The 15,203-nt window shown below is 42.6% G+C and overlaps 1 long non-coding RNA gene across 1 annotated transcript in view; it reads right to left on the reverse strand.

The window, feature by feature from the left end:
• Positions 1-15,203, reverse strand: part of LOC115944782 (uncharacterized) — a 157,916-nt gene that overhangs the window by 136,658 nt on the left and 6,055 nt on the right. The window contains exon 2 of the long non-coding RNA XR_014144293.1: positions 1,579-13,273. This is a non-coding gene — a long non-coding RNA (uncharacterized LOC115944782). The remainder of the gene's footprint in view (positions 1-1,578; positions 13,274-15,203) is intronic.

Raw genomic sequence — 15,203 nt, forward strand, 5'->3', positions numbered from 1 at the left:
GTGGGCTTTCCTATTCTGGTCCCATTCTCAGAGTCCTTGAGGAGGGGAGGTGGTCCTGATTATTCCTGGTGAGTCAGAGATTTAAATGAGAAATGCTTATGCTCGAAGGAATCAGAAGAGTCCTCCTAAGCCTGCTTCCCCACCTCTTATCATGGAGAGACAACAGAGCATAGTGCTGAGAGGCAAAGACCTTGAAGCCAGCCTGCTGGGTTTGGATCCCTGCCCAGATGATTATTAGCTATGCGACCTGGGGGAGGTTATTTAACCTCTCTGTGCTTTGCTTTACCTACTTGTAATAAGGGAGTAATATCAGTACCAAACCAATGTGGTTATTGTGAGCATTAAATGAGTTAATATACAGAAAGTACTTAGAACGACATCTGGAGCATAAAAGGTACAGTATACATACAGCTAGATTAATCTGAGAGTTTTTTTGAATACCCCTAGAAACAATCAATTGTACTGCCAGAGTCCCCTTGAGATCCTGTGGTCTAATGAAAGTAGTCACTTATCCGGAAGAGTTATTTATCTCTTAAATAAGAGATATCACTGTAATTTATGCTGTTAATGCTTCCTTTTAACCTTAACACTTCTTTTTAACCTTAATGCTTTCATTTTACCATTTTAAGTCTACCCATTCATTCCGCAAGATCTTATTATTAATCTGGTGCAAAGTACCAGATGAGAGGTTTGGAAGACTTTTAAAAATGAATCAGAAAAATACCTGCTCAGAAGTAGCTCACTATATTAAATCAATTCAGTCAAACATCATGATCCATTAGTCCAAACAACCAGCCATCTCTGTAAAACCTGGTTTTTTGTTTGTTTGTTTTTTGGAGGTTTGGGGTTTTTTTTTGTTCTGGGTTTTTTTTGGGGGGTAGTTTGTTTCTCTCTTCTTCTCTCAATCAGAACAAAGACATGGTTCAAGAGATGAGAGTTCAGAGATGATTTGGGTGTCAAGGCAGCATCTCCATATTCTCAAAGAAAGCTCAAGGAGCATCCAGGATGCCTAACTCAGATTCCATGAGGAAATGTAAGCCAGAGGTTAAGTGGTTTAGCCAAAGTCACTGGGCTAATTACCTTCATAGATGAAAATAAAATTGATGGTTCCAACTCCAAACACACTAGTGAGCTTTCCACTAGAGCGGACGGACTCCACCTTCTGCTGTCCACTAGGTCACTGTTCCACATGACAGGCAACCTATCATGCAATCTTTTTGATCATGCAACCCCGTCAGTAAAAAATAACTGGGCAGGCAACACACTATATGCGAACGATAACTATTCTGCCATACTAATACACTAATTATACTATAAAACCTTTGCAAAACTAGAAGATTAAAAGCTGAGTTTTCTTTCTTCACTTGAATGGATCCTCTTGTGCACGCCTGGGGCTGACGGACCTCCCACCCCTAGAGACCACAGTGCTGAGTGCTGTCCTGGGCAACCAGTGAGGACAGTATGGAACTGGGAATCACCTGAATCACCGCTAAACAACTTTTGTGACTGAATGTGTATTCTATTGCCACTGCCACAGATTACCCCAGATTCAGCAGCTGAAAACAACCAATGTATTACCTCATGATTTCCATGAGCCAGGAGTCCAGGCACAGCAGGGCTCAGCAGGTTCTTTGCGAAGTGTTGCACGTGGCAGGATGAAGGTGTTGGCAGGGCTGCATTCCTCTCTGGAGGCGCAAGGGGAGAACACATTTCCAGGCTCATTCCAGTTGTTGGCAGAGCTCAGGTCCCTGTTTCCTTGCCTCAGCGTCTCAAGGCTGCCCATATTCCCTGGCCGTGACCTCCCTCGTCTCCAAAGCCAGCGATGCTGGGTCAAGTCTTGCCCACACTTCGAATCTCTCCGACTTCCCTTCTCTTCATCTCTGGTCAAATCACTTGTCTCGTGCTCAACTTCTTCAACAGCAAAATGGGAAGAATAACGTCTACCTCAGATGACTGGCTTGAAGGGTAAGTGGAGTAATAGATACGAAATTGCTTTGAATATTGTAAAGCAATAGAGGTGGGGAGAGGTGAGGGATGGGGGAAGTTAAGAGGGGACAGGAAGTACACGGAAGATTTTCTTCACATTTAAAATGATCCGTGTGTCTATGACACTAGGAAAATAGGGGGAGTGTCTACAGAGCACTAAAATTAAAGGAGAAATTATTTGTAAAAGCATTTCGTAAATGCTACAATGCTATATAAATGTTGGGAATTTTCATAAAATATCATATACCAAATGAAACACAAATTAACCTTAAAGCTTACTGAGATATAGTCTATATTCTCCAAATGATCATAATTTAAAATATTTATAAGGAAAAAATGAACATAAGCCAGTACAATATCACAGAGCCTGTAGATATGCAAATACCATTTGTGGTAACAAGTATGTCCTGGGCTCTACAGATACTGTCATGGGGCCAGTTACTTAACTTCATTCCTCATCTGTAAAATGGGAGTAATAAGAATAATAATAGCATCTACCTCAGATGTATGGTGCTGGGTTGCTACAGGAATTAAAGAATGCATGTAGAATACTCAGCATGATGCCAGGCTATAAATTTTAGCTACCATTTTATCATTGTTTTCAAAAGAATGAGACTATAAACAATGGGTCATAAAACCAAAAATACGGAACCAATAATCTATTGCTTATTCACAGTCTTTACTGAGACAACAAAAAGAAGACTCACATATCCCTCAAAAAAATACACAAAAGAATAAAAATATCTTTCAGGTTCCAGTATTTAATAGATATTTTACCCATTATATACACTCACCTGATTTTTTTTTTCTTTTCCTTGTTTATATCTTGCAGGACTTGGAGCAATAATTTGGTTAAAAGCAAAGGGTTATGTGAATTTGCAATTTCAGCAACTAACAGTTCTGGAAGATGCTTCCAGCAGATGCACCTACAGCCGCAGAAGATTTAGTCAGGGCATGGTTGCCGACATTGTTGACACCTGGGGTTTTTTATAAGCACATGCTTGACTAAGAATAATGGCAGGAGAGAGGACCGAGTTGAGGCAGATGCATTACACTCTGGGCATGGGGAATCCCTGCATTATCCAACTGCACTTCACGCATTCAAGTATTATACACACCGCGACAACTGTACCACATTACTGGCAGGATTTCAAGACACTCTGAACTTGTATTCCCCCCCGAGAGACCTGTTGAGGAACCAAAGAAAGTAAAAAGAGAGATTTAAAGTATCAAATGCCTTACTACCTGATGTGTTACTGTTTAAGGGATGTAATTTAAAATGAAAATCAAAGGACTTTTCCCTTCAAAGTGACAAGCTCTAGGGAAACTCTTAAAATAGAAAACATAAAGCAAATCCAAATAGAGGTTCTATAAGGAAAAAAATAAAGAAAACACATAAGAGAAAGTCAATGAAAGAAAGAAAACTATAAAAGAACAAGATTTTAGAATGGCTGTAAATTAGGAGAAGACCGTTTGAAAAATGTTTTATCTTCATACAGCATTAATAAAGCACCTCCTATGTGTGAAACACTATGCTAGGAACCCTCAAAGAGCCAAGTAGAGACAGACAGTAAGCAGGACGTTAGAAAACAGAGAGAAAAGTCTCATGGCGGGGTAGGTAAAAACAGGATACATCACAAAGAGTAGAGGGGCACCTCGCTCTATGGTCAGGGAAGCAGGAAGATTAACCCAAGAAGATAAATGATGGAGAATAGAAAAGAGGGATAGAGCCGTGCCCCCCAGATGGAGGGCCACCACTTGCTTGTTGCTGGGACCTGGACAAGTCACTCCTCTTTGTACCTCAGTTCTCTCATCTACAAAATAAAGTTCTTGCGCTGTGTGATTGGCCCAGGAATCCTATAAATACTGTAAGGGGGGGTCGTCCCTAACTCCTCTCATTCTTCACAGGCCACCTTCAATCTATCACAAATGCCTATTGATGCTACCTTCAAAATATGTATTCAGGATCTGACCTTCTCTCACTTCCTCAATCCATCACTATTACTGTGGCCTGAGTCAACATCACCTCTTGTCTGGATCAAGGCAACGGCCTCTGCTTCTATCTCCCCTCCCCAAGAGCCGACGGGAGCGAGCCTGTCCTTTTGGAGCAATGCATGCCTCTGTTCAGAATGCTGCATGGCTGTCCATCGCACACAAGCACCCCCAGCCATCCCCACCTTGTCTCCTGTTACCCGCCCCCCATACACTCCTCTCCAGCCACAGTGGCCGACTTGCCATCCTTTCAACACTTTTGACATGGCCCCCCATCTCTGCTCCAGCAGTTCCCTCTGCCCAAAAGGCTACTGCTCTGGTTTCCCTGGGCCAACGTTCTCATCCCCTTCAAGGCTTTGCTCAAATTTGCCCTTCTTGGTGAGGCCTGCTCTGACCACCCTACGGAACCCCCGCGACCTGTTCCTATACCTTCAACCCTCCTGCTCATCTGATAATTCATTTATTTTGTGTGTTGTTTCCTCTCTCCTCCCCTCTAGAAGGTAAGCTCCAAGAGAGCAGGGATCTTTGTCTGCTTTGCTAACCAGCAGCCACTGTGTCTTATAACAGTGCCTAGTACATAGTAGGCACCTGATAAATATTTGTTGAATGAGCAAATATACCATTCTGAAGACAGATACAAAAGCAAACAAATCACGGGATCTACTGGTGAGACTCTCAGTCACCCCACTGTTACCCAACTCACTGTGCAGTTGATAAAAGGAAGGGAAAAGAATGGGTCCTCACAAAGCCAGTATGCCAGAGAGCACGGTGAAAAGGAAAAAGTATTGCATAGGATGTCTGAAACAATGTTCTGGTTTTGATTTTGCCACTATTATGTGACCTGGCCCTCAACTGTCTAGTTTATAAAAGGAGAGATTAGGTTAGAACAGGGGGAAGCAAACCTCTGCCCTCATGCCAAATACAGCCCACTTCCTGTTTTTGTAAATAAAGTTTTATTAGAACACAACCATGCCCATTCATTTACGTATTATCTATATCTGTATCTTTTTTTTTTTTAAGATTTTATTTATTTGTGAGAGAGAGAGAGACAGAGAGCACAAGCAGGGAGAGCGGCAGGCAGAGGGAGAAGCAGGCTCTCCGCTGAGCAAGGAGCCCCATGTGGGACTCGATCCCAGGATCCTGGGATCATGACCTGAGCTGAAGGCAGACGCTTAACTGACTGAGCCACCCAGGAACCCCTATCTATATCTATATCTATTTGGTGCTACAATGGCAAGGTTAAGCAGTGATGACAGAGACAGGATGGGCTGCAGAGCCCAAAACACTGACTGTCTGGCCTCTTACAGAAAACGTTTGCCAACCCATGGGCTAGAACAACAGAATCTAAGAGCCAGAAAAGCAGACTTTGTTTTTTTCACCACCATCTCCCCAGCTCTTAGACCTGTGCCTGGCACATAGTAGGTATACAGTAAATATCTGAATAACTCAGAGGCGTTCAAGCTGCTTCACTGAGCTGTTGGGTAGGTTCAATAATACGAGCAGCAGCTGATAGGAGGTATCACATGCAAGTACAGTAGTGAGCACTTAACTCATAGCAACTCCCTTCTTTAATCCTCACAACAACTCCATGAGACAGCTTTTATTCGTATCATCCCCATTTTATAGGTGGAGAAACTGAGGTACAAGGAGGCTAGGTAACTTGCCCATCTCAGTTAGTGGGAAAACTTGGGACCTGAGCCCAAGCAGTCTATCACCACAGTTCATACTTTAACCACTGGGCCACACCACTTCTCAACTACCCAGAGGGACTAGGGCACCTACTCTTGTACCTGTTTCATCTGCCAGATTCTACACAGCTCCTTCTTTAAAAAAGAGATCTACGGATTTTTAAAAGTTTGAAAACCGCTGATGAGGTCAATCCAATTAAGTCACTTTAACACTCTAAAATCTAGTTTTAGCAAGAGCTACTCTAAAGAAAAAAGTTAATAAAATTGCAACCTGCATTCCTGACTTTCCCTCTGCTCTTCACATGCGGAATCCCAAAAGACATGCTTGCACGGGTCCACTGCAGGACTCCCTCCCAACTCCAGGAAATGGAGAAGACTCACTGCTTCTCAAAGAAAGAATAACCCCAAAATATCAATTGTAACTTTTATGTCCTTCGCACTCTCCAAAACATATAGGAAAGAAATTGATTCAGAGGGACTCAGAATCTAATTTAACTTTTAATTGCTTCACTTACTGCAAAAGCTTAGAGGATGAGCTGGAAAGGTGCATAATACATGCAGAATTCCAAAGACTGAATCTGCAAGCGGCATGAAATTTCACTCCAAACTCCAAGGCTACTGTTCTTGGCCCTGAACCGCTCTTATCTTTCAGCGTGGAAGCACACATTTTCCAACACACAGACATCAATAAGTCAGGCCAAGGATAATCTCTAGGTCATTAATTAAATCCTATGTACAGGCATGCACACGATATCATCATACATAGCATACGGAGCCATAAACACTATGTGGAACCAGCAACTATAAATTACGAGTATATAATTCCCTTGAGCTTCATAAACCATAAAAATGAAGCTCAAGTGGTTTGTGTAGTCATTTGAATCCCAGAAGGAAATACAGCATCGCGATTCTAAAGTTGCTTATTGTTTATTTTTATATAATGGATGGATCCTACTTCTCAACTCACGCGTGCCCTCCTCCCCCCGGGGCCATCCATCCTCACACTGACTCTCCCCGTCAGCCAGCACCCCACCCCAGCCTGGCTCCCCCGAAGCTCTCCCCTCTTCCAGAAAAGGCCCCTCTATGGCAGGAGCAGAAAGAGCAGTCTGATGGGAGTTTGGGGCTGCTTCTCATCTCATTAGCAAATTTTAATAATTCACGAGAGTAGTGTAACTCTTGTGAATAATCAATGGGTTTTTTTTTTTCCCCATGGGATGCAGCATATGTAACAGTGCATTCCATGTATTATGACATACTTCTAGATTACAGAAATACAGAAGAAAAACAATGGTTACTGAGCACTAATTTCTTTGTGAAAGTACTGTTTTAAATGATTTCTTCCCATTCCCTTGTCCTCAAATTCCTCAAGCCTCTACGCAAAACTATTGTGTCCTTTCCTTGAATCCTATACATTTATCTGTTTATTAACCTAACGATGAGAAATCAACTATGTAGTGATCACTGACTATGTACTGGGAAAAGAATCAGAAGGATGTTTTTGCCTCTCAAGAATGTGCAATCTGATTAAAAATAAAATGATAGGATAGGATATTATAGGATAGAATAGAAAAGAAAAATAAAATAACACTGCAGTGGAAAGAACCTGGGAATTGGAGTCAAGTAAACAAGGCATTTGAACTCTGTTACTTCGTAACTGTATGCAATTAAGAATGCCAATTAATTGCTCAGAACAATACTTTTCTCTTCTGAATAAATGAAGATGAGACAATCTGCTGGTCTGAGTTGCTGTGAGAGTTCATAATATATACCTCCTATCTGCTATCTGCCCTTCTATATACATAGATGCTCAGTGCCTCCATTTCCTCACCTGCAAAACTGGGATAGTAAGTGTTCTTCTCATGAGGTTATTCTGAGAATGAAATGTGTGACTGCATGTAAAGCAGGCAGAGGGTTGCTTAGTACAAGGTAAGCACCCAGGAAATGTCAGGGGCCGAGGATGCTGCTACACATGAAGCACCTACTCCATACCCTTAGGAGGTGTTCCAAAGTATGATAAAACAGTATCGCCGATCAAGGAGACAATAAATGATTTCATACCAAATTGTGTAACACAGACTAAAATAACCTTTTAAAAGTAGAGGAACACCGGTGCGCCTGGGTGGCTCAGTCGGTTAGGCATCCGACTTTTGATTTCAGCTCAGGTCATGATCTCAGGGTTGGGAGACTGAGCCCCACGTCGGCCTCCGCACTGGGCATGGAGCCTGCTTGAGATTCTCTCTCCCTCTCCCTCTGCCCCTCCCTCCTCCCTCTCTAAAACAAACAAACAAATAAATAAATAATCAAAGTAAAGGAACACCCCCAAAGAAGTGAACTCAGGGACTCAAGCTGATGTTGGTACACCCATGTTCACAGCAGTCTTATTCACAACAGCCAAGAGGCAGAAACAACCCAAGTGTCCATCTAGGAATGAATGGATAAATGAAGGGTGGTTTATACATACAATAGGATATTATTTAGCCTTAGAAAGGAAGGAAATTCTGATACATATTACATCATGAATGAGACTTGAAGGTATTATGCTAAGTGAAAGATTCTAGTTCCTAAAGTAATCAGTCACAGACAGAAGACAGAATGGTGGTTGTCAGGGCTGGAGGAAATGGGAAAGGGGGGGCGGGGCTGGTATTTAAGGGCACAGAGTATCAGTTTGGGAAGATGAAAACGTTTTGGAGATGGATGGTGGTGACGGTGCCCAATAACGTGAAGGTACTTAATGCCACAGAACTGTACACTTAGAAATGGTAAAATGGTCAATTTCATATTATGTAAATTCTACCACTAAAAAGAAGTTTAGAAACAGAAGGCATTGCACAGAAGGCCCAAGAAGTCAAGAAGTCTCTTTAGAGCACGTGGCATGAGAACTGTGCCTTAAGAGACAGGAAGATCTGGGGAAATGGCACACTCCGAGTGAGGGGAAAATATGAGTTAGGGCTCCCCCCCGCTGGGAAAAGGAACAAGAGGGCACAAGGCAGGTGCACTCAGTGCTGAGGCTCTCTGCTGGGGAGGGTGAGATCCACAGTGAGGGGGCCTGGCTCCAGCCACTGCCTCTTCCCCACCTGTCAAGCCTCCCTGCAGCCACTCTTACCAACACCCATCCTCAAGTCACCCTGAGCTAACTTCTGAATTGATGCCACCTCTCAAGTTGGTGCCCCTTCATCCCTCTTCACACAGTTCCTTCTCCTTGGAAATCCCTTTTGTCTGATGAAGTCCACTCCCTCAAGATGGGCTTCACCTCCTTTGCAAAGCCTTCCCGGACTCCAGAACTTCCTCCTACACCATCCATCCCTCTCCTGCACAAGAATCCATGCTCATCAAAGGTGGGGTTTATATCTTTTTCTTGCTCAGTAACTACATGTGAAGAGGAATCATGGAGAAGCTCAAAGAGCAGAGTTGAGACTTGCACCAATACTGGTTCAGATGGGGAAGATGGTGATATGAATGGGGTTGAGGAAAGATAAGTCCAAAAACAAGAACTCAGAACAGAGTGGCGGGCTAAGAGACTGAGTTCAGGAAGCAAGCTGAACAAACTCACTCACATCATTTTTCCTAGGCTGCTGCCTTTTCAGGGTATCACGGGCCCCTTTCCTTTGCTTTCCCATCTTTAAGGAGCCCTCTCTTCACCAAAAGAAAAAAACATAAACAGTAAATTCAATCACATACAACATTCAGTTGGAGTTGAGGACAACAAAATTTCCACTTAATGAACTTAACATCCCTCATAGAGGGAAAGAGTAACCCGGTATAGACATCAGAGAGACGTCCTTTAAGGTCCTTGTGTGACTTTAAACAAGGGAAGACACACCCCTCCCTCACCCTCTTACCACTGTGGTGTGCCTCTGGGCCAAGACTAACTTTGGCCCCTTGCCTGCCAAATGGATGGAGCAGAAAAAGGCCAGAGCTTAGAGGACACGCATGTACTAACAAAAATAATCCAAGGTGCTTTCTAGTTTCTTCTCAAGGGATGTTGATTATTAGGCCACTATACATACTACAACTTTACAACAAGAAATCATGGCTTCCGGTAGCAGGAAGCTCACATTCTAGATGGACATTGATCGTTCACGATTAGAGAATCAGGACAGGGCAGAAAGAAGGATGCGCTTATTTCTGCCTCCAAGGAGATGACTCTCTGGTTGTGATCATCCCCCCAAACACAAAGGGGAGACTGAGTCCCCTGAAAGCAGGCTCTCCCACTCAAGTGTAGACTGATTCACACAGACAATACTACTACAATGCTAGGGATCGCCCTCAGAACACCGGGAGGTTACAATGTGGCCAAAAGCCTATGGAAAAATAAGCAGGATTGTTTAACAATTAAATCAGTGCTATGTCAATGCCGGACTTCCTTGGGGAAAAATTATTTCTCAGACACTCTACAAATAATCTTAGATGGGTGGGCTACCCGCCGACTGATAATGAAGATTTTCACAAAACTCAAGTCATAAAACTCCAGGAAACGAAATAAAAAAAGCAAGGTAAATCACCATCAGTTTATTTATGATATTCATACCCTTCTAATTGTAAAACTGGATCTAAAGATGATAATCCCAGCAGGGTTGCAAAGGTTCCATCTCAGTGCTCCCCACTGTTTACAAAGGCACATGCGCTCATGCACGCATTCCCTCCATACACACAGAGCAGCTCGGCTGGTGTCCCAAGAAGGCAACAGCAAGGAGCTCTTCCTCCCCTCCAGTCCCTGAATTACTAGCACCACTGCACATTAGACTCTCGGGATTTTAAATCAGCCTAGGAGAGCACTCACATGATAGTTCTCTCTCAGAAACTACACTCACTGGTTTCTAAATGCCAGCCGCAGGGCCTGTGACCATGCAAGATACCTTTTTTACCAAGCCAAGAAAAAATCGGAAAAATAAGGACAATGGGATGAGTCTCCCAAAAGATGTATTTGTTGAATTTAAGGAACTGTCTCCTTTTTGGGTAATATATGCTCCCTGTATTTTATATATTTGAATGTCATTTTGTTTATAAAAAGAAGGTAATGCATCACGCTAAATTTTTAACATCCTTACTAATATGATTTATCAATTCCCAACATTGTTTTTTCAATATTGCTAGCTGATGTGAGTACACAGATTAGGAACTGCTCACTTGGTCCAAATCTCTCTTCTTTTGCTTTAATTTTTTGGACCACGGGTGCAGAGAGTTGTGCTAGTAACACTCCTCGGCTCCTGGCACACCACCGTCTGCATCCACACAACGCTCCCTCTCCTGCACTACCTGTCCCCTCACCCCCTCTCCACATTCCTATTCCACTCCTCCACGTAAGTATCCCCTTCGTAACGGTGAGTGGAAAAGATAAGCAATGGTCTAGACACATTAACAGCATATTCACATACAAGCAGCATCACTTATTTTATAAATATCCATACAAATCCAAGAACCTGTATCAGTTCTCTCATTTTATAACTGAAGTAACTGAGGACGGGAGAAGTGAAGTGACTTGCGCACGGTCACAAGATCTGAGTCAGAGCTGAACTAAAACCCAAGCCATCTGTACTCTCTGTTTTTCAGTAAGTTCTTTGGCCATTTCCATAAATGAAAACACACACACACACACACACACCGTAAAAAAAAACAAACTGTGAAAGGTGTGCCTGGGTGGCTTAGTCCGGTAAGCGTCTGACTCTTGATCTCAGCTGGGGTCTTGATCTCGGGGTCATGAGTTCAAGCCCTGCATTGGGCTCCTCGTGAGCATGGAACCTACTTTAAAAAAAAACTGTGAAAGAAATGAAATTAATCACACACATTCATAAAAATATTAATTAAATCTCAAAACAAAAATTCTCTATGAATCCAACTATTTCTATAAGGCTATAGTGATCACTTAAAAGGTTTTGTGGACTTGATCCATCTATGATATTATGAGTTGGAAGATAATTTATTAGGCATATTTTCTGAGACATAACTGACATTAACACTGTCTTAATTTTAGGTGTACAACATAATGATTTCATATATGTATACACAGCACAAAATCATTACCACAATAAATTTAATTATCCATCACTACACAGTTACATTTTTTTTCTTATGATGAGAACTTTTAAGATCTACCCTTCAGCAACTTTCAAATATTCAATAGAGTATTGCTAACTATAGTCACCATGCTGTATATTAGGCATATTTTTTAAAAACCCCATGTGATTCACATAAATTCCCTTAGGGATCTTCAGAAATGTTTTTGTAAAGGAGTTGGGAAGCATATTAATCACAACAATCTAGACACTTGTCTAGGATGCCTCTGAGCTCACCTCATTCCTTCCAAGCCTCAGGTCCTATCCTTCCTGGCATCTCCTTTCCAAATCCCAAAGAGAAAGCAATTTTCTCAAGTCCTGCCACCACCTGCAGCCTACTGCTGACTTCAAGGGTGCCATTAGACAACGTCTCCTTCAGACATAGCAGTGTCTGTCAGACTTCCCACATGGACATGGCCTGGGGAAGTCACAGGCTGCGGCATGGCACAAAGCTTTTTTTTTTTTTCACACTCATATTAAAATCCATGAAGTGACTAATTCTAATATATGCCCCCAAAATACTGTGTTACTTCTGAGTATAAACCATAGGCTAATCTCCTCTGTTTAAGAAAATACTGTAATGTAGCATCCTATGGCCACCTGCCCTTCACCCACAAGAAACGATGCCTTCAATGAGGGGCTCCCTGCCCCATAGGTTCTGACTAGGAGATGGCTTCCCTGAGGACCTGTTTATTTATAAGGAACAGCCAAATGAAGGTCCCACTCCTGGCTTGGAGAGTCCAAATTTAAACTGAAGTCCCTCCAAAAACCAATTAAATCTATTCCCTAACAAAACCCACCAATGTATCACTGTAAGTCTATAAAGCCAAGGGTTTTAACCTTGCCGTTCACACTCTCTCAAGAGCTTTAGTACTCCTTGGTTCAGAAGTGTCCCAAGAATGAGGTTCTGTGATCACCAAGCTGAGACTGACACTGTACAGTTTATTCCAACAGAAGCGATGATATTTACACAGCAAGAATGGCTTTCCCTGCTCCATGAAATAAGACCTCCTTGCTTTAAGCATCCAACGCTAATTACAGCCATCCTACTTCTCTCTACTAACCACTCTCTGATCTCAGTGGAACAGTGCATCCATTAAAATGCTTACTCGTTAGGATTCCTTCTTCTCTGGCCTTTCTTAGACCTCACTCTATTAGTCTGTGTTAGTCTCTCACATAATGCTTCCACTGTATTTGTAGAAGATAAATTTTCAGGTACACTACTCTGTTTTAAAAGACAAAACAACGTTAAAGTGAACGTTTTTCACAAATTTATCATAGAATTTGATTAGTTTACTATAGTCACATAATCACTAATCTGGTCTTTAGACTAATTAGAAAAGACTGTCTTTGTGTCTGCTACCTTGACTAATGTATTGGAAGGAAAGAGGGAAAGAAGGAAGGAACGAGGGTGCCTGGTGGCTCAGTCAGTTAAGCATCTGCCTTTGGCTCAGGTTATGATCTAGGAGTCCCAGGATCCAGTCCCGCTTCGCATTGGGCTCCCTGCTCAGTGGGGAGTCTGCCTCTCCCTCTGCCCCTCACCCTGCTCATGCTCTCTCACTCTCTCTGTCTCTCTCTCAAATAAATAAATAAATAAATAAATAAAATCTTAAAAAAAAAAAAAACAGACGTATCTGGATTTTGGGGAAAAAAAAGAAGGAGGGAAGGTAGGATGGAAGGAGGGAGGGAGGGAGAAACTTGCTTGAATAAAGCTATTTCCCAAGATGAAAATGCATCACAAAAGAGAGAAATTATACTTAAATAACAGAAAAAAATTAACTCTATTCCTTGACAGAACCAAGGTTAACTTTGAAGGAGGCAGGAAAAGGTGCTGGCAGGAGCTTCACAATTATTATCTCATTTAATCCTCACAGCAACACTGAGAGGATGATCTGATTATCCACATTTTACACATGAAGACACCAAAGAGCAGAGATGTAAAGGAACCTGCCTACAGAGACACTGGTGTTGTGATTCAGGGCTAGGGTTTCCACCCCAGCCTACAACCAGGTAGTCCACGCCTCTAACAAATTACACTAGTGCTTAATTATGAAAATTACGGTTTGGTTTTTTTTTAGATTTTATTTATTTATTTATTTATTTATTTATTTATTTGAGAGAGAGAGCAAGAGCAGGAGCAGAGGGAGAGGGAGAAGCAGGCTTGCCGCGGAGCAGAGAGCCTGATGCGGGACTCGATCCCAGGACCCTGGGATCATGACCTGAGCCGAAGGCAGATGCTTAACCATCTGAGCCACCCAGGCGCCCCTGAAAATCACGGTTTCTACAAGAGCTCTATTTCCTTCCTCAAACTTGTTTTTGTCTTTTGAAAAGTTAAAGGAGCACTGACAGTAGTGACTAAAAGTTTCATAAGAATAAATAAACTAAATGCTATAAAAGACCATAGAGAAAGACTGATTTCCTTATCCAGAAAATAGCAGACAATTAGGGAACGGTGAGTTATGAATGATGCCCCCCGCGGTACTCTCCCTAGAGAGGAGAGGAGAGGTGCCTCTACCTGTGGGGGCACCTGAGGTGACTGGAATCTACCATTTGAGCAGCCTGCCACCCTTTCCAATCTTTTTGTCCTCCCCGCACACTCAATTTAACATCAGTAAACTTGCCAGTGAAGGAAACCAGAGGTCCAATGACCACCTGGCCTTGAAGGCAGGATGTGTGTCCCGACCTGTGCGCCTTGTCTTACATTTCCCCTCTGGGGAGGAGCCCAGCGTTGTGCACACAAGTGGCTGATCTTTCTTCCGATCCGACTTCTCACCATTCCGAACAACCTTAAACTAGGATGCTCATGGAACGACAAGCAGAGGCACCTGGCAGTCCTGAGAAGTCCACAGGGTCATGACTCTGACTTGACCTCCCCATCCACAGTTCTTCCAATATTCACTAACCATGTGGGTCCAAAGCGACATTACCAACCACCAGCAAAGCTGCAATGGTCACAGCAGCTGTCTCCCTCTTCCAGGCTGTTGGCAAGCTTAAGAATCCGTGAGTGGAAGGAAGAAATGGAATAAAATGGAATGGAATGGAATGGAATGGAATGGAATGGAATGGAATGGAATGGAATGGAATAGAATAGAATAGAATAGAATAGAATAGAATAGAATAGAATAGAATAGAATAGAATAGATGGAATAGAACAGAAACTCTTCATTCTTCCATGGGATTTAAGCTTCTTTCACTAAGTAGGAATAAAATCTATTAAAACAGTGCCTCATAATCTTACCACATAGTCTCATTCTTTTTCCTGTCATCACATGAAAAACAGCATATGGATACACCTTTAGCCTAAAATGACAGGTGACTTGAGAGTAGGTAAACTGCCTCACAATTCTAAGAAAAGATAAATGATTGGGCGCCTGGGTGGCTCAGTTGGTTGAGCGACTGCCTTCGGCTCAGGTCATGATCCCAGGGTCCCGGGATCGAGTCCCACATTGGGCTCCCTGCTCGGCGGGGAGTCTGCTTCTCCCTC

This window comes from Leptonychotes weddellii, chromosome 4, assembly GCF_054177405.1.
Source record: "Leptonychotes weddellii isolate Sample4059 chromosome 4, ASM5417740v2, whole genome shotgun sequence".
Lineage (NCBI taxonomy): Eukaryota > Metazoa > Chordata > Mammalia > Carnivora > Phocidae > Leptonychotes > Leptonychotes weddellii.